The 24,912-nt window shown below is 40.9% G+C and overlaps 1 protein-coding gene across 2 annotated transcripts in view; it reads left to right on the plus strand.

The window, feature by feature from the left end:
- The first annotated feature begins 2,965 nt into the window (after positions 1 to 2,965).
- The window catches only part of plxnb1b (plexin b1b), a 127,646-nt gene continuing 105,699 nt past the window's right edge, over positions 2,966 to 24,912 (plus strand). Inside the window, exon 1 of one of the 2 annotated variants that reach the window (XM_034681524.1) lies at positions 2,966 to 3,387. The gene's annotated coding sequence lies outside the window, so the exon portion shown is untranslated. The remainder of the gene's footprint in view (positions 3,388 to 24,912) is intronic. The other variant, XM_034681533.1, reaches the window with a different exon arrangement.

The raw sequence follows: 24,912 nt of genomic DNA on the forward strand, positions 1-24,912 counted from the left end.
GTTACATGGACATTATCTTGCATTCCTAGTAATTTCAATATCTGAGGTTATTTATGAGGATGAAAATGATGGGAATCCTGGTCTTCATAGTATTAATGCTGAGTATGTAAACATTTGTGTTTCCACTGTCAAAAGTAGGAAAGGTACCAAAATAACCGTTCAGTATCGTCCTATTTTAATGGCACTGTTCAGTTGGAGTACCAAGTGTGCCTATCTGACGCCAAAGAGGGGACCCTAGAGACTAATTTTCTATTCTAAAGGTTTTATTCAAGGTTAGCTACTATTTTTGTCGACATTCTTTACTATCATGGGTAAAATGTACTATTTTTAGATAACTTTAAAAAGAAAAACATTCTGGAAGACATCTCGAGACCCCCGTTTGTGTCTTGCGACCCCCCAGGGGGTCCCGACCCACACTTTGGGAACCCCTGCCCTAGAGAGTACAGTTAGCAAGATCAGGGTGTACCGTACCAAACTGTCAAACCGGACCTTTTAGTTGAAACATCATGAGACTTCAAAACATAGTGAACTTCCTTAGGAAGTCAACTCCAGCAGATTCTGAAACAGTAGGAACTTAATGACGAGGAATATTACTGATCATGACTTTCACAAAATGAATGGACAAAATGGTGCAAAACATCCTAGAGAGATGATTGCACAAACACAGCAGCATAAATAAAACATTTTGTGTTTTAATACTGTCCATACATCTCTCTTTAAAGATACAGTACAAAACTAACTGGGGACTTGGATACACAACTCCCTCTCTGCTTAAGATTGTGAGTCTTTGCTGCAAACATTTCTAAAACAGTATAAAGGTTTGATGATGAATAAGCTGCACTAAAGCACTGTTGTAGACTCTCAGTATAAAAAAAGACAACTTATATCTGACATTTAGATCCTATTTTTAAGAGTTTTACTTATGTTTGTATCACCATTGTTAGATATTTATAACTATAATAAGAGTTTAAACTGAGCTAGCATCTAATTCAGCCCATATGAAGTGCATATACAGTATATCTTACGAAATACTGCATGTATTGTAAAAATTCTGGTGCAACTCTATCATCTGCTTTAACAGTTATGTATTTCAATAACATATCATAACAGTGACAGTAAACTGCTGCAGGAGAGCAGACCCCCTTTTGTTGTCTTGTCCTTGAACTGGGGTGTGGATTTGGGTGTGGGGGGGATTTAAGGAGTGGTGTTGGGCTGATTGGGCTGAACAATCTTTGAAGTGAGTGTGACTTATCCAGCTTCAGTTTAGCTTCATTACAGGAGAATTAAGAGCGGGGAGATAAAAGGGCTTCTTTTCAGAGGAGGGGACAATGATGCAGAGGGAGAGAGAGAGGGAGAGAGAGAGAGAGAGAGAGAGAGAGAGAGAGAGAGAGAGAGAGAGAGAGAGAGAGAGAGAGAGAGAGAGAGAAAGAGAGAGAGAGTCCTTAAAGGATTTCGTGATTTCTGTGTGGTCTCCATTGATATTCATGTGATGTCTCAGATCCTGACACGTCCTCTGTAAACTGAGGGTATATTAAGACTTAACATCAATGAACAGTGGAAATATCTATATAACCTAAACCCCAGTCAGTCCAGCTTCCTGCTTAATGACTGATCCTTTTTCATACTTCATAAGAGCCTCAGCCTGATGCAAGAAACTTGCATCATATATTCATCTCTTTCTTTTTCCTGTATCAGTGGAAACACCGAAGAAGTTGTCTTTACAGTTTGGGCTTACATCCCTAAGGGGCCTTGAAGTCAAACACTCTTACGTCAGCGAATCTATATCATGGCATTTACACTTTAAAAAAGAAGCACGTGTATCTCTCTGATAAATGCTATATCAGTTAGATTGCTTAAGGTTAATTAATGATGATAAGTAATGAAGGTCTAGTGCCAAACTTTGGGGAGAAGATTAAAACTCTACGGCGTGCATGTCTCCTATTGGCCGCAAGGGGTCCATCATGCACAGGTCATTTTATAACGGGTGATGCTGCCTTCAGAAACTGTGGGAAATATTGCATTTACAGCACATGGCAGCGCTAATGAACACAGTGACACCTTAAAGCAAACATGTTAATATTTCTAGAATAATACAGAAATAGAAAGTCAGTTTAGCTTTGTACTGTGTCAAGTTGCTGCTTTGTGATGTACAGTTTAAATGTTCTTTATGGTCTGTCATTAACAGCGCAGGCGGAGCTGGGGTTTGATTTATAAAAAAGGTTTGTTTGGCTGCTAAAATGTTAAAAAATACTTCTAACCCGTTGTCATGGCCTTTGAGATGGGTATCAATGAATTCATGAATTAATTATATTTGAAAGGGAAGATGCAACCCAATAAGTTTCAAATACAGATAAAACGCTGTACAGTGTGTAGATTTGTTAATTTACAACTTTATACCTAGTTAGACCTTTAAATAATATAAAAACAAACACAGCCTGGAGCATTCAGTAATACAAAAAACACATACAACTAAGAATGTAAAGATAAAGTGAGATATATGCTTTTAAATAACCTTTAAAAGTACTTCTATACCTTTCTGTGTACAGATAGTATTTTTATTTAGAATTTTTAGATTTGTGTTTAGGTTTATATATTTATTGTCTTTATTGACTTGTTGTGTCCTTACTGTCTTCTTGTTAAGTACCAGTGTTCCATTCATCACGTCAAATTCCTTGTGTGCAAGCTCACTTGGCAATGAAACTTTCTTGAATCTTGCATAGTAATCTCTTTTATGGTGCTAAAATAGATGAGGTCAAAATGACTATCGCTCTGTGTGTGTTTAGTCAACACTTATTCTCTGTTTTGAAACATGTTATTCAGTACAAAATGTATTTCAGCAAGTCATATCTTCAATATTTGACAGTGCTTTATTCTTGTTTAGTGGGTTATCTTGTTTAGTTGTCGAAAATACGACGAGCCATGAACGCAGCACATTATATCCCCCTTTGCCAAACCCCTTTTTACGCCTGTGGAGAGCTGGCCACTGAAAGCCCCAAATCATTGCCACCACCACTTACCGGCTACATGTGGGGGGAGAAACCTGCTGGGGCAAACCAAGCAGAGATAGATAGACTAAAGTAAGCGGGACTTTTTGCTGCACGGAGTAACTGCACTGATTTGTTTTCTCCACAAAGGTGTGTCAACCAGTCCAAGTTGGATGCCTGAGAGGAAAATGTGCAAGTCTGGACTGAATGGCAGTGGAATTTGAGATCTCGTAACCTCGAGAAACAGCGTTGCCGGTCCCGGGTCATTTGTAAGCTTGCTGAACCAGCTCCTTCCAACAACTTGGATACTCAGAATCAAACCGGGGAAAGTTGCTCGCGTCGCTGTAACGAGGCGTAAAGGCGCGTTTGGAACAAGTGAGCGAGGAGTTGTGAACAGGACAAGGTGAGCTGCAGACTGGGCTGTGTAGTCCGCATCTACTGAACCAGCACACTTTGTTTGCTGTTATTTATCAGATTATATTACAGCTGAGTTTGTTTGTCAGTTTCCATCCTGAATGATAGAGCGTCTCTCTTTAGACGAACAACACAGGTTACAAAGTCGCGACGCTATTTGAGCAACTTTTAATGTACGAACACCTCCGTGTGCTTCATTTAACACTTTCTAACTTTGTTTTTATTGATGCTGTTGATAATTAGTAAACCTAATGCAGAGTCAACAACCCCGTGCACTAAGTAGTGTTCATGTGTGCTTCACGTAAGTTAACAAACTAATCCAATACACATCCTCTAGGCATCGTCGCTCCAGGCTACACCTAATGTTTATTATTTATCATGTGGAGGCTGTTTAACAAGAGGCCGAATTCATTGCAAAGCGATCTTAAAACACTGGCATGGGTTCATAAATCTCAAAATGCTCAGTTTTTTCTAAGTATGTGGGCAAACACAGCAACTCAGACAGACACCACACTCAACCCTGCTTCATGTCCCTGATTTAACCCAATCAGTGACTAAGCTGGTTCTGTCTCTCAATCATTCAAATCCACATATTAGTCCTGTGTCATTTCCATGCCCAGTTCACCAGAAAACACAACTAAATTGATTTTTTGCTTCTTCATTTTGATCATTTATGTGTGTTCATTCATGACTGCACATCATTGGTCACGTTTTTCATTCATACTCTGCTCTTGGAGCTTTATTGACCAATGTATGCTTCTTTACTTTATTTATTTGTTGCAGGATGCAAACCTAAACTCAACAAACATAGTGATGATCATTTACCTCTGACATAAGACTAGCAGAAAAAACAAAGACCTAATAGATCTGTGGACTGTCACCTTCTTTCAACAACATTATTTAATATGTAAACACAACAAAAAATTGTTCTTTATACAGGAATATCAGATTAAATTTATGGAGAGCTACAAAAACGGTGATGAAGGAGGTAACTTGCATAGGTGGCTATACCTACAAGTAAAAAACACAGCATGCCTAGGTGTATTTGATGGTCTGTCTGCACACAGTGTGTCTTCAAACAGTATGAAACATTTCTATATCGATCATTGATAAGTACAGCAGATGTTTTGTGTCAAAGAGCTTTTGCACAGGGATTATTTCTGGCACTATAGTGACTTCACTTTTCATGAAGGTGATTTTTTTCAACATAGGAAGATCAGTTGAGGATCAACTTGTGTCAAATGTTTTCACAGATGGATAGCAGGAGTCACCTGAGATGAGAATTGTTTGGTAATCAAGTATGATTAGTCATACTTGAGCTTAAGTACGACCCAATTATTGGAATCACCAGATAAAAATCCCCCATAGCTTCAATTTCACTGCTTAAACAAGTACAATAGATACAGGAGTCATTGTGAAAGTGTATCTGTGAGTGATGATGTCACACTTCTTGATCAAAGGTCAAATTTAGACCTTTTTTTTTCAGCACGTTGCCTGAACTTGTGTTAAACAACACACACTCAGAAACAAGTGTCATAGCTGACAGTTCATCAGAGAGGCGGCCAGTGAGAGTGTGTTGTTGTGTCCCAGGGGTGTTGATCTCCTCTCACAGTCTGGTGCCTTCTTAAGCCACGTCCATCTGCTCCAATTGCCTCATAACATAATTGATGGCTTAGTATAAGCCAGGAAATGAGATGGCACATACCCTCCAGATGATGATGATGATGATGATGATGATGATTGCTCATTTATTTCGGATTGTTGGTCACATTGGGAAAACTGGGATGTGCCCAGGCATCGTACCTTCTTGTTTGTGTGCTTCTAATATGATTGACTTTTAAATAGGAAGCTTATTTCTTAGTATCAGAGCTGTTTATTAAAAAACAAATCCTCTTAACAAAAGAAACATACACTTATATCTTTCAACCATTCCCAAGATCAGTTTTAAAGCAGAAGTTAGCCTATGTAGCTGCACAAACAAGTATAAGTGGATTCTCTGAGACTTGAGTGAGGTCCATGTTTTCCTTCCTGAAGTGAATCACTGTTTATTGTCAGAACTAGAAGCTGGCACGTTTTCATACTGGTACCTGGATAAAGTCAGACACCAGCACGCAGAGCTGTCTGGACTTGCTGAATGACCTTTGACCCTGTATATAAATACCGTCATTATGGTGTGCTCATTTGCCCTTTAAAGGCTTGACCTCTAGTGACCTGAGATGAAGAAAAATGAATTTTAAAAAAGTTGCTAATTCAGAGACAAAGACATTTTCATTGTTGTTTCAATCGGTTCAAGAAAGCCAGAAACAGAGGAGAATCTTACATTGCAAACTTTGCAGCTGTTTTTTAATTAAAGAAATTAAAGTAAAGTATTTGAGAGACACTTGATTATGCTCTTCTGTTTTTTTCTGAGGCACAACACTATATAAAGTTAGTCAAGCTAAAAGAGAAGATATAAAAGTTGTCATCATTTTGATTTCTTTATTCACAACTAATCAGACTTCTACTTTTTAATTAATGTCCCTTAATTGTTAAGTAACAACTTCACAGATGGCAGCCTTTAACAGTGGGCGAAGGTGGTTAAGTACCTCTCCAATAAACAAGATTCACTTTACAAATTCTGTCACAGTCAAGGTGTCAAAGGTCAAAAGGTGACGGGGGGTTGGGTGTCGGCTGCTCTTGCTCTCTGTGTCTGGCAACTGGAGAGACTGCAGCGAGCATGTGGTGTCAAAGCCCTTCATCATAATCCGACTGCCAATCAAACATCAGTATTGCAGACTGAAGTCATCTGATCTGAAGGGGTAGGGGGAACCTTGGTAGAATAAAGTCCCATGATTGTCTCTTGATAAGCATTCATTTTTAAATAGATGTCCTGTTACTTTGTATTTAAAGGGAATGATTGATCTGATTGGTTTAAATCATGTTATGTCACAAACACACTTAGAAATAATCAACAGGCTTAATGCAGCCTCTTTGCATTGAGTGCCTTAATGTGTGCCAGGATGTGCGCCCTGTGTAGCAGAAGGAGCATGCCTAAATGCCATCGTGCCATGCACCATAGGACCCAAAGTCCAAGAGGAGACACTTGTGTCGAGGCGATTTTATGCTTTTAACAAACAACTTTTAGAATCAAACTTTTCTGATGCAGGTTGGTAAATTAACTTTTAAACGTAACGTCAATCAGCCACCATACGATACCTTTCAATGACTCCACTGTAAATCTTCAACCTGCAGCTTATCATATTTCGCTTGTGTTGTGTAGTTGTTCATAATTTTATACCCTGAGGAAAACAGAGTCTGACGAGCACGTTGACTTTCACAGCGATGAACAGGTGCATGTGTAGAGAAGGAAGGTATGGAATTTATTCTTTCATTATTCACCTGACTGTCTCTGTCACTTCTTGTCAAATACCAGGAATGCTTTCAAGATAAGACAGGCTAAAGTAGTTTTTTAACTGATTTTTGAACAAATGTGCCTGACTTTGGGTCTTGCCCAGTCTCACTTAGGTTATTGCCTTTAGGTGGACATGTTGAAGCTGCAGATACACGTTTTGAATCGTTGGAAGACATTTTGAAAAACTACACACTGATGGAACACATCTTTCTAAGAATGTCACACCTGGGCTTTCATTGAAGACCTATTTTTATGAAGGTTAATGGACATCTGCATCTTACAGTGAACAACTGCATCCTTGTTTTTTTGGCCATACTGATTTTGTCATAAGAGTAAAGCTGTGCCTTCAATTTTTTTGAGTAGTATAGTTTTATCCACTTAAAAGTATAGCCAGCCTTTATATTTTAATATCTTACAAACACAATGCACTCTACTTTCTTAATGGATTATTATAGACCAGAGATCAGCCAATGAAAATCTAGGTGCTGATCATTCCCTGCACCCGTTTTTATCTTGCCCCGTTGAAGGGCACGACTCACCCCAAAGAGGATCATGGTAAAGTTGTTGTGGTAGGGCAGCGGAGATCCGACATGTGAACACTCGGATTGCCTGGCAGGGGTCGAGGGCTCTTCGGCTCCCATGGCCAGATTAAATACTCAATTTAATTATGTCACTGAGCATTAAGTCAGTAACCTTATCAGAGTGGTCTGGCTGTTTAATAGGGCTTTGTAAGCCAACAGATGCACCAAGATTAGGAACAATATGCTGGTGGTGCAAACCCAAAGCGGAGGGATAAGAGACGGCCAAGGAATCTGATACAAGGTGCCCCCCCACCCTGCTAGATACCAGCACTGCCACCCTGTAGGGCACCTCAAGATAGCAGACATTAAATGTAGCCTCTTCTGGGACAGCACAGGGCGCATATTTCAAAGTGTCAGTGGGGAAAAATTATTGAATGCATCAATAAATAAGGTTTGAAGTCATGCACGTCATGTAGTACGCACTTATTTTGAGCTGTGGCAGTGTTACATCTGCATATTCATGTAGTGATTATGCACATTTGTACATACAAACATGGAGATAAAAGTGAAAGAACACTCATTGGGGTTGATTTTGTTGTTTTGCATATTGATGCAGAGTTTCAGGCTGATTAAGGAGATTCCCTAAAGTGGTATCAACATGAATTTATGATGATTGCCTCCCGTCTCTCTCTGATAGTGGGCAGGCCTGTGTGAGCAGTGCTGCTGTGCTCTGAGACTCCTCTCCAGTTACTGGTACTCACATTTGGACTCACTCATAACTCCGTGCTCATTGCTTAAGGTGAACATTACAACACTCAGCCTCAAGCTTGACAGGATGTAGCCCCATGTCCGTTATCTGAATCAGCAAAGTCTTGAGTTTTTATGGGGGGTAAGGAGATTTTTTTTATATAAAGAGCAGCGATAAAACTCCTCAGGACTCTCTGAGGATTTAATTAGACAGGGAAGCCTCTTCATTATTCAGATATGTAAATGTGGACCCAGATACATGAAGTGCTGAGGATTGTAAAATAGATTTGAGTGTTGAAATCCCTTTGAAGCAGCGACTGAAGTGCTCTGTAAGAGCGTGAATTATTAACTCATCAGGGTTTGCTCTGTGCCTCCACCACATTCAGCTCATTGTGTGTGTGCATGAGTGTGTTAGTGCGTGTGTGTGTTTCGTCATGAATGAAGCTTGTGTTTGTGTAAGGTCAGTGTTGAAGCAGGAGCACACATGATTTGATAGTTAAGATAACTAGTCTGGTGGGCCCGGTCTGTCTCCTGAGCTTGAACTAGAGTGACTGAGAACTGATCAGAAACTGTGAAATCAATGAAGAGACGTCGGTCTTTTCATTTTGAACTTGAATAAATAAGATCAGTTTTTGGAGTTGTAGGTATCAAGTACCCAAGTTGGTAGAACTGTCTTTACTCTTTTGGTTTTAGGTAACTGTACCAATATAATGGAGTAGCTTCATTTGAAGAGACATAACTCATCATCTGTCATCAACATAGAAAATGTGACAGACTTCTTTTAGTCCTAAACTGGACAGAGATTGTGCAAACCATTCTGCCTTAGCACCATACAAGTACGTCCATAAATCAAACAGCTTTACTGTCATGTATGCAGATAAGAAAAAGTACAATTTGGGATTAAGGTGACTTACAGTTGGAGCACTTGTAGAGCTCTGCTGGTCAAAGCACACGTATTATAAATGATGATCTTTGATCAAACTTTGAAATGTATAATCCTGAGTGAATACAATATAAGGATCTTTTGGTTATCTAGATGTAACCGTCATCAGGGACGTTGTTTGGAGCAGATTGGGAGGTTGTTGTTGACATCCAGTCAAATGTTGTTTGCAAGTGTTGTTGTTTCAGTCAGGTCCGGCCTGAAGCAGACGGTGCTCAGCCATGAGACTGCTGTTGTTTTATGATTTTTGGCAGGATTCGGGATGGTGTTAGCTCAGGCCCTGCTGGGAGGGCATCTACTGCTTTTGTCCTTCAACTAGACTTGAACCGTCATCAGTCGTGCAGCCTCTTTGAAGGTCTTAGGACGCACAACCAGTAACTAGTAGTTACCTTTATACACCTCCAATTCTGTGTGTTATTCAAATCCACCAGCACTAATCCAGACGGTCCTATCGGTCCTAAATTTGGTAGGAGATGAGCTCTGCAGGCTTTGGGGCATTGGAGCGATGAGGGTGTTTGAAATTTGTCTGAGGTCCTTCGGGGAAACCTCCTGAGGGTAAAGAAACAATTAAACCTGTCTGAGAGCTATGCAAGTGTTCATCAAACTGGAGTTACATTATAATATATCCCATACATATTAATTTGCAGTGGGCTGGAGGAGAGAAACTACACTAACTTTTAAAACTTCAGGCAATGTTCAGAATACGAAATCAGTCTGCCACTAGAGGACCTCCCAGTCTCCACAGCAAAGCATGTTGAAAGTGCAGATGCTGGGGTGTATGCATCTAACTAGCTTATTTTTCATAAAAAATGCAAACATATGTGCCAAGTCTACATGGCCTCTAAGGCCTGCATGATTTAAATGTCAGATTGCATGTTGATCGTCTGTGTGTAGCCCTGATTTATGGTTGTATGCACAGACGGTACGCACTGCCAAACATGTGGGGCCACAAATATACATGCAGCCTCACACCCAGAGCAGTAAAACACATACCCCGGTATACGTCCCCGTCTGCCGCTGAATACTTTCAGCTATTTCAGACCCTCGAGGTTAGAGGATGTCATGAATCAAAAGCGTAACATTGTGTGTATAACATAAGGTTGTTGCATACAGTTCTGAAATATGAATTTACTGTGAGAAGAATCTTTAAGAACCAGTGGACTCTCTCCTCGCTACTCTTTTCTGTCGGAATGCTCTGCTGCCTGTGTCTTCTGTCTTTTCTACACACAGACTCTGACTCAAATTCCCTCTGACTCCAGTGCCAAACTCAAGCAATTTCTTCCTATCCATCCTTTCCACTATTCGCCTCTTCTTCCATTACACTTGACACTTCTCCTCGGCTCTCATTTTCTCTGTATTCCCCGGAGTCTGTATTCATGCATACCCACGCTGTGTCTCACTTCCCATCAGTGCAGCTGAAGCAGCCGTTTGTAGCGGGCCCTCAGAGAAAGAGGCCCGGCTGGTGAGATAAGGTGACATGGATGAGAAGGGCTTTGTCACTGCACTCCTGATGAGACCTCCACCTGGGGAGGGGAGGGTGGAGGATGTCAGGACACACAGAACATACACACACACTGTTTTCCTTTTGTATTTCTGATATTCTTTACATAAAGGCATTAATTAATCCACCCTTTATTTCTTTCTGCTGTCTTAAAGCATAGTCTGAACTAAATCTGATCCTAATGGACCCTAATTTTAAACCCAGATTAATGCGGACAAAAGGTGAGATGAAAGGCTTACGTTATAATCTTTAAATTAGAGACTCTGAAACTGTTCTTTACGGCTGCTTATTGCTTAAAAGAACTTTAATATGGATGCCAAATTTTTCCAAAAAGAGAGATTCTCCTTTTAATTGAATCAAATTTCTCAAATACATCAGTGTGGAGAGAATCTGTCTTGTAAGACTCCAGAAAGATGTAAATTAGAACACAGCCCCTGAGGCTACATTAACTCTGCGGGGCACATGTGGCCCAAATCTGATAATTTTGCTCACATGTGACTCAGAACTGTGAAAACATCCCGAGGAGAACAAATCAAATTGAACCTAATTTTCCATGAATTATCGAAGTTAAAAGGAACCCAAGAAATATTAACATTTTGAATTAATCCTTTTCTGTGAGGCTGTTTGGTGATCTCCTGCAACCAAAGACACTAATGCTTCATAGAAACCGTGATTTCAAATCACCCTCACGATCTTCTCATACGATGTATAACCCTGCCTCATACCCAGTGACAGCTGGGGTAGGCTCCAGTCCTGCTGCGACCCTGAATGGGAAAAGTGGTATAGACCTGTGCATGTTGTGACCTCTTATTTGTATGTGATCTTATTTCATCTGTACTTTTGTGCCACACCCTGAGAAGTCTTTTCCCAAAAAGCTCCCTCTGATTCGCCTCCTCTTCCTAAGTACTGACAGAGGTGTGGACACTTTTGTTCACTCTGTTTAAAATTATTATTAGTACATGCTGTGTTATACTGATGCAGTAGTAACCAATCCCTAGTCTTTTAAATCCCATCTTTTGGGCTCCTTCCAAATATATTTGGTAGACAGGATTAGCCAATTGGCCACTGAGTAACTCTGTTACTATGGTTTCTGTCTAAGATGTCACTGATGTGATGCCAGCTCTTCCTAGGATAGAGAACTGGAACTTCAATTTGGTATCACCTCCTCTCCTCAAATGGAGCAGACAAATCAAAGCCTGCTCTGCTCTCATGAGGACTTTGTACTATTATGTTGTATCCACAAAGCCGTCATTGGCACACAGTGTGTGATTTTATTCTGCGTTCTGATGTTGCAAATGCATAAGCTGCACGACATGTAAACATGCTCTTGGACACACTGGGACATGCACACACACGGGGATCTTCCACCTTGTTGGCTTTAAAGTAATCATGTCTTGCCCCTGGTGCACCTCTGCTTCTACGTCCAAAGCTGGCACAGCAGGATTTGGTCCCCCCCTTTTTTCTCTGTAACATTTGTATTGAAGGTTAGACGTTGCAGAGGTGTAAATATTGCGCCTTGATGTGGCAGTACAAGGAGGGCGTCTAATGCTGGTCGTATAAGAAAAGTGTAACAAAGGTAGAGCGCCAGATCCAGCAGGACGGATCAACGCTGTGTGACTCAGAGGAGCATGTTATCACAAACAGGGACACCAATATTATACTGTAGCAATATTCAATTGCACAAAGATGTAGTGACAGTGGAGCTTTGTTATGGTGCTTTTACAAAGGGTCGTACATTGAAGGTGAGACGTTACGGTAAAAGTCCTGCCTTGAAGTAGTGGTTCAGAACAGGCTGAACACTGGAGAGCAGAGACTGAGGTAGTGACTGTGTGTTGTTCTATGTGTTATGGGGTTCCTGTGGTGGAAAAGAACTGTTGAAGAGCATGGTGCTGCAGCACACTGGAAAATACACGTCACGAATTGCCAACATCGACCCACCCTCTCAAACACCCTCACTGTGGAGGTCTAAAACTCCAAACCAGGTGTCACAACTTTAGAAGTACCCAACTTGCACTTTTTTAATTCCCTCTGGCCTTGGCTGCATGCCTTAGTTCTTGCAAACTGATCCAGTATGTGTAAACAATTGGCAGGAGATAAAAAAAAAACAGGGGTTTGCATTTTCTGCATACACCTGTGCGCTGGTGTGCATACTCTACAGAAAAAATGCTAAAATGCTGTTTGCATGTAGTTTGCATTTGCTTCTTGCTTGCTGACACTTTTTCGCTGTGCAAGGCTTTTGCAGCTTTAGAAGGGGTGGTCTGCAGGTTTTTATACCCCCTTCTTCTCCTCTCTCCAGGGGGGAAGAGAGGGAAAGTGGCCCTCCCTCCCTCCATTTGTTTCTTTTGTTGAAGAGGAGGCTGAAAAGACTGGCCAACCAGAGAGGGGGTTTGTAAGAAAAACTCAAGGGCTAGAGAGGTGAAGGCATACCTCGAGGACCAAGGAGAGGGTGAGGAGGATGTGAGTGTCTGTCTGTTTGAAAACAGCTGGTGTTTACTGAAGACTCCTTTGCTGTCTCTTCAGAGGAAGGACAGGTGAGTAGGTGTGGCTAAGGAGGAGTGTCCACCATCTGGAGGATAACGTTCAGCATTCATCCCACTCCTGTCAGAATAAGTTTGGTGGAGTAACATCGGAAGTCTAGAGTTTGTAGATAAGTTTTGATTTTGAAGCGGTTTGATTTATGGGCAGTTCTACAGACTGCTGATAGGTGTGTAATCTCTTTTGCTTCTGCTACATTGTTCTTTTCTTCGCATGGCTGCAGAGAGACAGGTGGCGCTTCTTCCTGACTTGTGTTTGAAATGAATGGACCCCGAAGCATGCTTGAAATTGAATATCATTTACATGACGTCAGGCTGCTAGCATTAGCTTTTGACTCCAGAGGCAACAATACAAGTGGCATCTGCTGCGGTGACACAAGTGGGGTTTTTCCTGCCTTCATGTGTGTGTGTGTGTGTGTGTGTGTGCGTGTGTGTGTGTGTGTGTGTGGCTTTTTGTGGCACGCAGGCAAGCGTGAAAATCAGCATTTTGAAATACCGACAGCCAACTGTTGCCAAGTGGCAACCATGAAAGCTCTTAGAGAACCGCTCAGTTTCCCCAGAAACGCCCTTTTTCTCAAGACAGCTCCCCCTAAATCGACTCGCCCCCCCCTCAAACTCCCTTTAAACGCTGAGTGGGGAGGGACCCTCTGGCCTGGGAAAAAGGGGTTGCTATGGAAAGCCAAAGACAAATGTTGGAGAGGCGTATAAAAAGTTCAGGACCTTGGCCGGCTGTTGGTGAACTCCACCAGTACAGAACAATGTTTCAGAGACGCCTCAAACCAGCTTACCTAGCTTAAGTTATACAAGCTGAGCATCAGTGTTCCGGGTTTAAAGGACGCTGTGCCCTTTGAAATGATACAGCGTGGTTCAGCTGAGTCTTAAACAGACATACATTTTCCTGGCTCAATCGAAGGACAAGCGGAAATGACAAAATGAGTGTTTAGAGAAACTCACTTTAACAGTGCATCAATTCAAATAATAGTTTAAAGTGTTTAGTCTTTCATGCGTCATACATTTTATGTTTATATTTTATGTTGCGTCTTTTGTGAACTTAAACCTTCAGTCATTATTCAGTTTGCATGTTATGATATGAAGATCGTGAGGAACTGTTGAAAGCAATGCAGCAATGAAGTGATTGCAAGTGTAAAGAAGATTTAACTTCCTACACAACAGAGAGACTTCAACATATTTTGGTTTTGTTTGACCTACAAAAAAATCATACGTTACAAATATTGTGTATCACCAGATTGTATTGAGTACACAGTCATATATGTAAAAGAGAAAAGCAGAAAGTTTAAAGCCTGGTTTATGCTTCTGCATAAGATCGACACCATAGATCTTCATAGCCCTGTTCCTTCACAAGTAGCCTGATGTGCACCGTCTTCAAAATTTAACTGTGTGGTGAAACGATCCATGTGATTGGTCCGCTGGGCAGCATTGTATTTCTTGCATTTACACACACTACCAGTCAAAAGTTTGGACACACCTTCTCATTCAATGTTTTCATTTATTTTAATTATTTTCGACATTGTAGATTAATACTGAAGACATCAAAACTATGAAATAATCTGGTTTTACCATAATATGGATTACAACAGTAGTCAAATAGAGCTATCCATTGTGTGCTAACCCTACCTCTGAACAACACAACTGATGGTCTCAAACACATTAAGAAGGCAAGTCATTCTACGAACAATACAAACCCTTGAATGAGAAGGTGTTTCCAAACTTTTGACTGGTAGTGTACATCGGCTGTACTTTCCGTCTCTTTGTAAAAGCTGTTGTATGATCAGCTGCAACATTTATCAGCTCCAACTTAACATAATACCCACAGAGACGCCATAGTTCACTGTGCACAAAGTAGCAGAAAACATAGCTGGACTGGAAACAGGCGATCTGACTAGCATAGAAATCACACTGCCTACTAGTCCAAGTTATTGCAGAGATGTGCCAATACGCTGACACACTATGGCGTAGAGTAAACGCAGAATAAACCAGGCGCTAAGAAGCATGTGCAGCATTATCAGAACCTTCAGCATCCCTCTTTCGTTAACGCAGAGCTTCAGAAGAACCTGTTCGACTGATGTTCACTCGTCAGTGTGTCACTTGTTATTCGTAGACAGTAGACTTATTGCCCCAGCAGAGCAGTGTTTTTACAACCTGCCCGTCATGCGTCGTCTCTCCCTGACACTTCCTGTTGGTTCACACTCCCACAAGGGTCAGAGGTCACAGGGCTCTTGTATTGACACAGTACTCCCTCAGTGGGACTTTTCCCCCCATACTGCAGCGTTTACCAGCACAGAGGTACTCAAACTCATGTGGAAATGTTTGTATGAATATGTGACTGCATCTGTGTGTTTGTGCATCTGTGTGTGAGTGTGAACGCCCTGTGAGCCCACATGGTTTCCTGGCAACCTGTGCCACTGGCGGGTAAGCTGAGCCGCTGCTCACAGTTTACAGGCTGCACCGTCAGCCTCGCTGGGTTGGATTTGCAAGGCTTGGATTTACACATTTCTTAAGCCGATCTGAAATTCTGGTTGCATTCCTCATTTATATTCTGTAATCCTGGTGAAAACCTGAACCAAACTGTATGGCTGATATTTGCTGTGTGTCGGTGCTTCAGCCAGTGTTTAAGTTGTAATGTAAAGCCCATCTTACAACATACTGGGCTTCTGTGTGAACACCAAGCCTTAAGACAGCTTTCATAAATAACACTCTCTTCGTGTTGTTAATGCAGAGCTTAAGGTTTTTTTTCTTGCTTACTAGGAATAATCTTTTCCACCCGCTCCACCTCAGTAGCCTTAATCTGGCTGCAAATGAACCAGGCCTCTGTTTCCAGAGGTTATGGAGCGCTCTGAGAAGGGCTTGTGAGTGTGTATGTGTGTCGTTTGCCCCTCCTTCCGTCCACGTAATTCAAACAGTTGGTACAGACGTTTCTAGATGTGCAAGGAGGGAAATCTGTAAGAACATGTGTGAGTTGCATGTCCACACCAGGCGGATGAAAACTGCGCTTGTTGCTCAACCACTGTGATGGAAATAAATCTTGAAATTAAAGTGTTTGTTACACCACATGATGAGAATGCAGTAGCCCCAAACAGAGAACAACACTCTGTTCATATCTTCACCACCTAGTCTGCATCATTTAGCGTGCTCCTCTTCTGTAAGCTCTTAGTTTCCCCATGTTTTTTTCTTTGTGGCAGTAAATTAGCACAGAATAACATCTGCAGGGGTCGCACTGTTAAGTTGTTTGTGTTTTTATTTGTTGCTTCCACTCTGGATCATTCCTTACTGTCCTCATTTCTGTTTTCTTTTTGCTACCAAGTGCTGTTGTGTTCCAATTCCCCTGCAGGGATGTTTATTCTAATGTAATTTTAGCATTTTAGTTTCATGACTGTAAGGCTTAAACCTTTAAAGTCCCACAGTATGGACCTACTCAAAGCATCCAATTAACCAAAAGTGGCCATTGTCTTTAATTTTGGAGTTATTTCAAACAAATCAGCACCTCACAAGAGTTATTTCTAAGTCACAGACCTCTTTGTATGGATCAGTGTGACATAATGAGGGAGAACAGTTCACTTCATTACCCTTTCTATCTAACATTATGTCAGCTATTACTTATATTATTCCCCAACTTATTTTACACACATGCAGGGAGTACCACCCTGCTCAAGGTTCATATTTAACATGAGACCTCAGTCAATTAACAGGACACACAGGAGGGGTGTACTGAAGGACCTCCCTCTCTCTCGCTCTCTGATCACTGGCAGCAGAGCCTGTGTTGGGTGCTGGTTATTAGGGATTTCAAGCCAAAATACTATTTGATAATCATTGGCATCTATTCAACGATTATTCAGTGTGGCGTGTGTGTTTACATTTTACAGCCATGCTCAGTCCCTGGCAATACATGTGTAGTGGTGTGAGATTCAGAAATGGAGAAAAATCGCTGCGAATGTCGCAAATGTTTTCTTCCTCTTTTGCAAGTTAATGCAGTTAGCATTCTTCTTCTGTTATTTTATGTGGTTAGCAAACAGCTTTAAGACTCTCTGTAGCCGCTGTCTGGTGAGAATACCGTATTACAACCAGGCAGCGGTAAAAACGATGAAAAATTGAACTTTTAAAATGAGAAAATATTCAAAGTAACTATTCAATTTTTACAAAGTGAACGAATATTCAAATATTCGAAAATCATTGCCCATCCCTACTGGTTATCAGAAACGAGGCGCAGAGAGGGAGAAGAGATTGTCTCAACTATTGATCTCACTAAAACACATAAATAAATTCATACATTATTAACTATTCAAATAAGTAACAGTCAGGATTATACTATGTGTTGGAAACACTGGTTTTTGCATCTCCAAGTGTGTTATTAAGGACAGAGCTCATTTCACAAATCATGCAAAAACACTTGTCTGAATGGAGATTATCTGGTGTAAGTGTAGAAGTGTGGATGTAACCTCAGTGTCAAAGAGAAAGCAGCGGTGTGACAGATCCTGTTTAACATGCAAATGGCTTTGTCAGGCTCATTAACTGTATTATGAAGTAGGTGTAAATCTCTCCATTCAGACAAGTCAGCTCTTTACAGTGTACAAGGGTAATGAATCAACAGTGTGTAATTGACTTTACAACATCGGTATTATCGACATTCCCATGTGATTGTGTTTGGTAGCACAGATATTTCATAAATCCTCCAAAGTCTGCACTTTGTTAAAAAGGCGTTTTTATATTCTGTCAAATCAACCCCGGATTAGGAAAGTTTATTTAATCTAATTTGTGTCTTGAGATAATTCAGGTCATCTCCTGAGGCATGGAGGTCACTTTTATAGCAGTGTACATCATGTGTTTTGATATAGTACAAGCTGTGATAGTGCCAAAAGCATTAAGCTACATACTTTAGTGAGCATGGAGAGGCAGCAGAATTTACTATGTTTCAATAAGAGTTAGCAAAGATTGATTTAGCAGCTGAGGAAAGAAAGAAAACTCTAAGCCAAAGCAGTAATTATTATAATGCTGTTTGATATGATTTTCCACATAATCTTTGTTATTGCAGACATTTGGCAACAGTGTGGTGTGAAGTGTTTCATAAATCAGCCGAGGTAGTAAAACGATGTCTACAGGCTAATTCCAACAGTATGAACTAAACACATGCTTTTGCTGTAATGAAATAAAGAAGTCTCTGTTATTCAGTGAAACAAACAGGCATAAAAATCAATGGAGCTGAACATACCAGACAAGGTATGCAGAGCTATAAAACTGCCCCTCTCACAAGTTATGACTTCACTGAAGCCTCTGAACAATTTTAGAGCCGTCTGCTTTTATCACCTGGCTGCTCCAACATTCCTGTCTGATTTATGCAACGAACTAAAACTTTGTATTTTGGGGATTTTGAGCAAGTTTTATTTCAAATAAATTCAGAGTTTCCTGAATATCAGACAAACTCATAGCCCAGAAAAACATCCAGACACACTCTGGAGTGTGTGTACTCGGCACAGATGTCCCAGTGAGACCTTGCTGGAGTCGATTTAGAGAACAGTGTATCAGACCTCCATGTGCAACAACACATGGAACAAACCAACACACAGACACACACACTCCAATCCATCCGGGTTTTGGCACAGCCCATTGCATTAGGGAGAAATGTGTTAAGCTGTGAGTTTAAAACAAAATCACTTGTTTGTCATGATAAGAGAACATGGCAGAGCTTTGGGGAAATTAATGAAACGGAAACATTCACAAATCACGGCCCACAGATATCCTGTCATATTTCATGTTACCTCAGGACGTGTGATGAAGTGATGGAGGGAAACCAGTGGGACTGATTTTGATGAGATCATGAACAGAGCTCTCATTCTCATTAGATCTCAATCATTTAGCTGATGCTTTTATCCAGAGGGACTTAGCATGCTAAAATATAAATAAATCTCCTGATTGACCTGTACTTCAGACGGGACGTTAAATATAAATGTTCCCCTCTAAAGCCTGGCTCTCTGCTTGGTATGAACATTAGTAATGTGGCCATCAGACCACACATGGCCCCATGTTCAGACTGCTGCTTATTGATCCTAAACAACACACTGATTACTCCACCGACCCCATGACCCCATGCCCTGCACAGTCGCAGGCAATCAGAAGGCGATGGCCTCATTCTGATCTTATTGTTATTAGTGTTTCCACAAAATTACAGACACTTAATATCATAACTATGTCTTCTAGTGAATCAATCCTTGGCTTTGAGAAGTCTAACTCTTCAGATTTCCTCAAACTAAACATCTTTAGTAGCTTGAGCAGCAGAAACATCTGCTCATGAACAGATTCAATGTAATGGGAAAAGCAGATTTCTGACATGGACGCCTTAAGAAGAGGGACTAAAGATGCTCCTTCGGTTGATTTTTACATGAAAAAATGATTGAAGAGAACATTTGTCAATTAGCTGAATATTGGATTTAGACAGAGACAAAGAACTCTTTCATGTTATTTCTGTCCACAGTCTTCTGCTTGTTTCACGAGAGCTTAAAACACTGTACAAATATCTACTGCTCAAAGCAGTATTTTTTTAACACACAGTTTTACTGTCACAGTATTTAATCAGCCTTGAATTATGAAGGTATACAAATAACAAACCTCTTTTTTTTTTTTTTTTTTACCAAATCATAAAATCTCTGACTGACATAAACATTTGGGTTCTTTAAAAAACACAGTTAGAACGACCCCTGTGGACAAAGAAATATCTACCGTTCTTGTCCTGTTACTGTAAAATATATTTATTTATTTAATAAACGAGCTCATCCCTTATTGAGATTGTCTGCTGGAAAAAAAACTGTTACAGCAACATGCAGTAAATCAATGACACCCTCCATGCGGCAGTGGTTTCAGGCATTGAAAACAACTTTGTAGAAATAATCAATATATTCCCTGATTGTCTTATTAGCTTTTATAGGTCGTAAAGAGGCATCAATATTAATTTCAGTCTGTGGTATAACCAGCTAGAACTCCTCACAGAAGCTTTAAATGAACTCAAACACGAAGCATTCGATCATTTGTTCGGCACTATTTTAAAAACTCTGGAATAAGTGACACAAGTGTGTCGACAGAAAGCTTCATCAGTGGGGCGGCGTCTGTGGGATGGAGTTATAAAAACTCAATCTGACTCCAGGGCCTTTTTAGATAGAGGTCCCGCAGTTTTTGATCACATCACAATATCATTAGGAGATGAAAAGCTGTAGCCCAAGGCCTTTTGTTTGTTTGAGCTTTGTCTGTTCATCCGTCCTTTTGTTGTGATCGAGACTGCACACGAATAGCTGGAGGGAGTTTCTCCAAATTGTGCACACTTGCTCTGCAGAGATAAAACACTTGTGAGGGTACATTGGGTGCTGGCTTTGTTCTTGTGATGGGATTAATTAACAAAAGAAAACGACATACCTTTAGGGCTCAAATTAGATTTATAAAGCTTTATTCTAGGTCCCCTTTTAAAAGTGTCAGATTGAATGAATGCACATATTTATTTTTAAGAATTCACTGAATACTTAACGCCCCCATTCACACTTAAAGTAAGGACAAATTGCACACATGCAGGTGCTAACATTTTCTCTATACCTGCCCTTTCCCATGTGCATCTCACAGCTGTGTGTGATGATTGTCTGCGTTTACACGTTACGAAATCCTTGAGGGGAGGGGCAGTTTCGAGGGTTTGTGCTCTTGCATGCAGCTTACTTTGGAACTTCAGCACATTTTCCGGAGTGCAGTGCGTGTTTGAAAGGGACTTACGACTTTATATATTGTGCATCTATTTGCATTTAACTTTAGGCCCATGCCTGTCTCACTGATTCCTCTTTCCCTAGGTTGCAACTTTGCTGAGACTTATAGACAATCATGACAATAAGGCTGAGCGTGCTGGAGTTTCAGCAGCAGTCTTTCATTGATTGCCAGTTTTGATTTATTGTAGTGAAAGTGCTGCTTATAGTGGGATACACAGAGCTTTCCATCATTGTGAAAAAAAAAGGCCATTAAACAGCCAGACTGAGTACAGAATCACGCGTTGCCCCACCTCTATTTCCAAATCAGACACTGAGATGCGTGTCCTCTGTAGGTGGAACACCTTTTGAAAATTCCGTTGTAAAAGTTTTGTTTTCACAGAAAAATGGAAAAATTACAAAAGTGAAACCATGGCCTGAGCATTCAGGCAGTGACGTGCATTATTAAAGTCACTACCACTCTATCAAAGTAGTCATCCTGAATGAGTGTGAATAGTCTGGCCTGTTTTACAGCTTCAGTAAGTACTGTTGGCTTCCTGGGCTTGGCACAGTGGAGGGGGGTATTCCCATCGATTGCCCCTGGGCTTCAGCTGCTGCCTCTGCATATCCGATTCATTATCGAGCGTAATCTGAGAGCAAGAAAAAAACAAGTTCACACTCCATTTGCCGCTCTAATTTCCCTGATTTTAGAGTTGAATTCTACAGCACAGCTTTTCTGCTGCAGGTGAAGATTCCTCTTCTGGTTGCTGTTGGATAATTTGAACATGAAATCCTCTTCAGCAAAGTGATTGTGTCTGTGAGCGACAAAAACCTGCTTTCTGCTGCGTCTAAACAGGTCGACTCCAAGCACTGTAGTGTTTGACTTTGTATTAACCCTGCACATGTGTGAAAGAGGCTGACAGTCAAAAGGCACCAGATTACTGAGCCTGGGGAGGGAGGGGAGAGTAAAACCAGGAGGCAGGGATACCAGCCAGAGGGACTATGACTTGTTCTGTTCATGCTCCATCGTCACACAATCTGTTTTCAACCCAACTTAGAGGACACATGAGTCAGGTCATCTCTTTTCTTTACAGTCAAGATTCAAGTCTGCAGCTGTGGTTTGGTGTAAATATACAATTCAAGGAAAATTTTAAATGTTAAATCCTAAATTCAGTTTTAGTTTCGGCTTTGCACAGTGCACACTCTGACTTTGGCATGTACAAACCTGTTATCTTTCTCATATCTCTACAGCCTTGTTTTATCTCCCTGTATCTTTACAGAGTAAGAGTTTGTTGATGTTTACACTTGAATAAGATTCACTCATCAATAGTGGCAAAGTCAAACAATGGCAGCAAAGATTTGTTCCGCTGCAGCCAGGATGTTGCAGAGCCAGGTCAGATGATGTGCATTGACCCCTTCAGTTCAGCCAATGATGCAGGATTAACCTGGATCACTTTGCCTGTCTGAAGGGGCTGTGAGGTGTCACCTGGCTACAGAACACTTAAAAAAAACACAACTTGGGAAAGTGAATATATTGATGGACAATGCGTTCACATTAGTGCAGATGAAACTCAACCTAGCTGTGAGCTACACTTAGATTATCTTGTGTTAGTTTAGTAGTGATTGGGCTAACTATCACTATTGGTTAAGGAAGAATATAGCACTGAGACCTTGTGGTAAAAAATAACTGCTCTTCTTATATTTGTAACTATGTCTGATTAAGCACAGGCATTGTGTCAATGGACCAACGTGCACTCCTTTTAACACCAAGGATTGCTCATCATTTGTCCCTGTTATCTGTTTTATTTTCAGGGCCAGTTCAGCCTCAATCTCTACTGTCTGTTGCTCAGAGCTGTGCTGAGTGCTTACATCCTGACAGAGCTCAAATCTGCCTACATACAGGTGATGAGCTGATCTGGAGGGGATACTTTTTAAGGGTTTATCTTGACAATTTCACTATTCCTAACAAAGCTTCTGAGCCTGCAAGAGCAGCTCGATCAAATTAAACAAACACGTTGTTCATCATGGTATGGGAAAGTTGGCCTGTGTGTGCCAGTGTTGAGCCTCAGCCTGCCCTGTACTGATTTCACCTCTGATTACTTTAACAATAGTAATGTCACAGTACTACTAACAGCCTTTACGTACAGGTGTGATCTTTATAGATCATCCAGAGGTGGAACTGTTGTCATAAACTCTGGAAAGCTTGGATGTGACCTCACTTCTAAATACTGCCACCAACTCTCAGCAGACTGTAAATATTTCACTCTAACTGCATGTGGCTGTTAGCAGCAAAGTTTATGCATTAGATGTTTTTTGCAGTGATGTTTATTGGCATAAAAAGTAGACAATGTTCCACCAAATAATGCACAGTGGATCATTACAATATGCGCAAACGGCACCAACACACAAAGATGCTATTTGCTCTGCAGTGTAGTTTGTGGTGCATTTAACTCTTAGCTGTGCCGTGTGAATTAGGCGCTGTCTTTACTCTCCTTTGCACAGATTTAGTGGCCAAAGACAACATTTTTGTTGACATATGGCACATTTTATCATAATTGCAGTATTGATCAATGTTAGTTTTTTTGTCCTTCCTCCTGTACCTTTTCGCACAGGTCAATTTTAATTCTACATGCTCATAAAGACATCATTAATTTGCAGATGTTCCACATATCCTGTAGACTGTACTTCTTGGAATGATGGATTTGATTGTAGCATTGTGACAGTGCTCCAAGAACTGACACGGCTAAAGCTACCAGACTATGACCAAGTAAAGTGTCAAGGAAAGTGGACAAAACGTACTCAAACAGTAACTTTAGCTGACAGCCCTGGATTGTTCTCACAGACGATAATTTGTCTTGGTGTATTGAAGAGAACAGTGTGGAGTGTTAAGACATTTAATTCCATATAATTATTCTCTCTTATTGAGTCAAAGCCACAGACAGCGAGCATGGATGTAATAGTGTTGGTAATTAAAGCCGGCAGACGAGGCGAGCTGATGACTATTGCGTGTTTCTCACAGACTTAAGAAATCAATCATGACTAATAGGAGTTGGGGGAATTGGCACACTTTCCATGTGTTGTTGTCAGATTACGATGATGAGTTTATCCCTTTTTGCATGCCATTAGAAAACATACTGCAAATGAATGAATTGGCCATAGAGGCAGCTCGCTGGTTGTCATGTTCAGTGCAAGAACACAATTAGACTTAATGACCAAGCTGTCGCTGGGAAACGTTCATCCTCCTCCTCATTAAGGCTTAGAGATAGACGCCCAGCCTCTCTAAGTTCACCACAAAGTTAAAAGATTAATCCCTGTGCTCATGCGGAGGAATTCCAATCTCTGCTTTGAGTCCAGTAACACATTTACCTACTTAACCGAAATGCATTTTTAGTCCTAGATTATATGCCAAGGCTGCCTCGTTTGACTTATTTCTGGTGGGAACTATTGGTCTAATCTTCATTCATTCATTCAGAGGTTGAATGACCAGATGTGAGTCGAGGAATGAAGCAGGACGGCCTCAGCCCTGTGCCAATAACCGGAGAGGGCAGGGCACGAGTTGTATTTAGACCCTCTATATATTTTCCAAGGAGCAGAGAGGAAAAAAGCTGAAATTTCTGGTATTTAATTACAGAGCGGCTGCAGCCCAAGGCACACTGTCGAGGCTAGTTTTAAGGCCGACAGCTTAACAACCTCAGGAATGGTGGCACTGTTGGTTTTGGTGGTGCTGTGTCATTTCCTCCTGTGAGGAGACAAGTTTTTTGATGTGTTTGAGATATTTACTTGTTCAAGCTCTTCTCAACCGACTAAATTGAGAAACCAAATGAAAAAAGAACGTTATGGTGCTATGATTTTTTACCGAAGTTCACCACCAAGTCGAGGCTGAACGCTCAAGCTAATCTTAGGACTTTATGGTGACTGGAAACGGCCTTTTTTTTAAAGGTTTGTTCTGTCACGAGAGTCCTTTTTGTGACAGTTTGTGCTGCTTTGAAGGACGTGTTTCCTTTTTGCTGAAAATATGCTGCTCTCTCTGAGCTGTGCAGTGGCAGTAATAATTTCTTTCCCATGTTAATCTGACCCGATCTGAGTTGGCGCCCTCTCGGCAATGTCAAAAGGTCTGTGTGTATTTGGAGCTGTGGATGCGTTGTGAAAGGAC

Source organism: Notolabrus celidotus, chromosome 1 (assembly GCF_009762535.1).
Source record: "Notolabrus celidotus isolate fNotCel1 chromosome 1, fNotCel1.pri, whole genome shotgun sequence".
In the NCBI taxonomy this organism is placed as follows: Eukaryota; Metazoa; Chordata; class Actinopteri; order Labriformes; family Labridae; genus Notolabrus; species Notolabrus celidotus.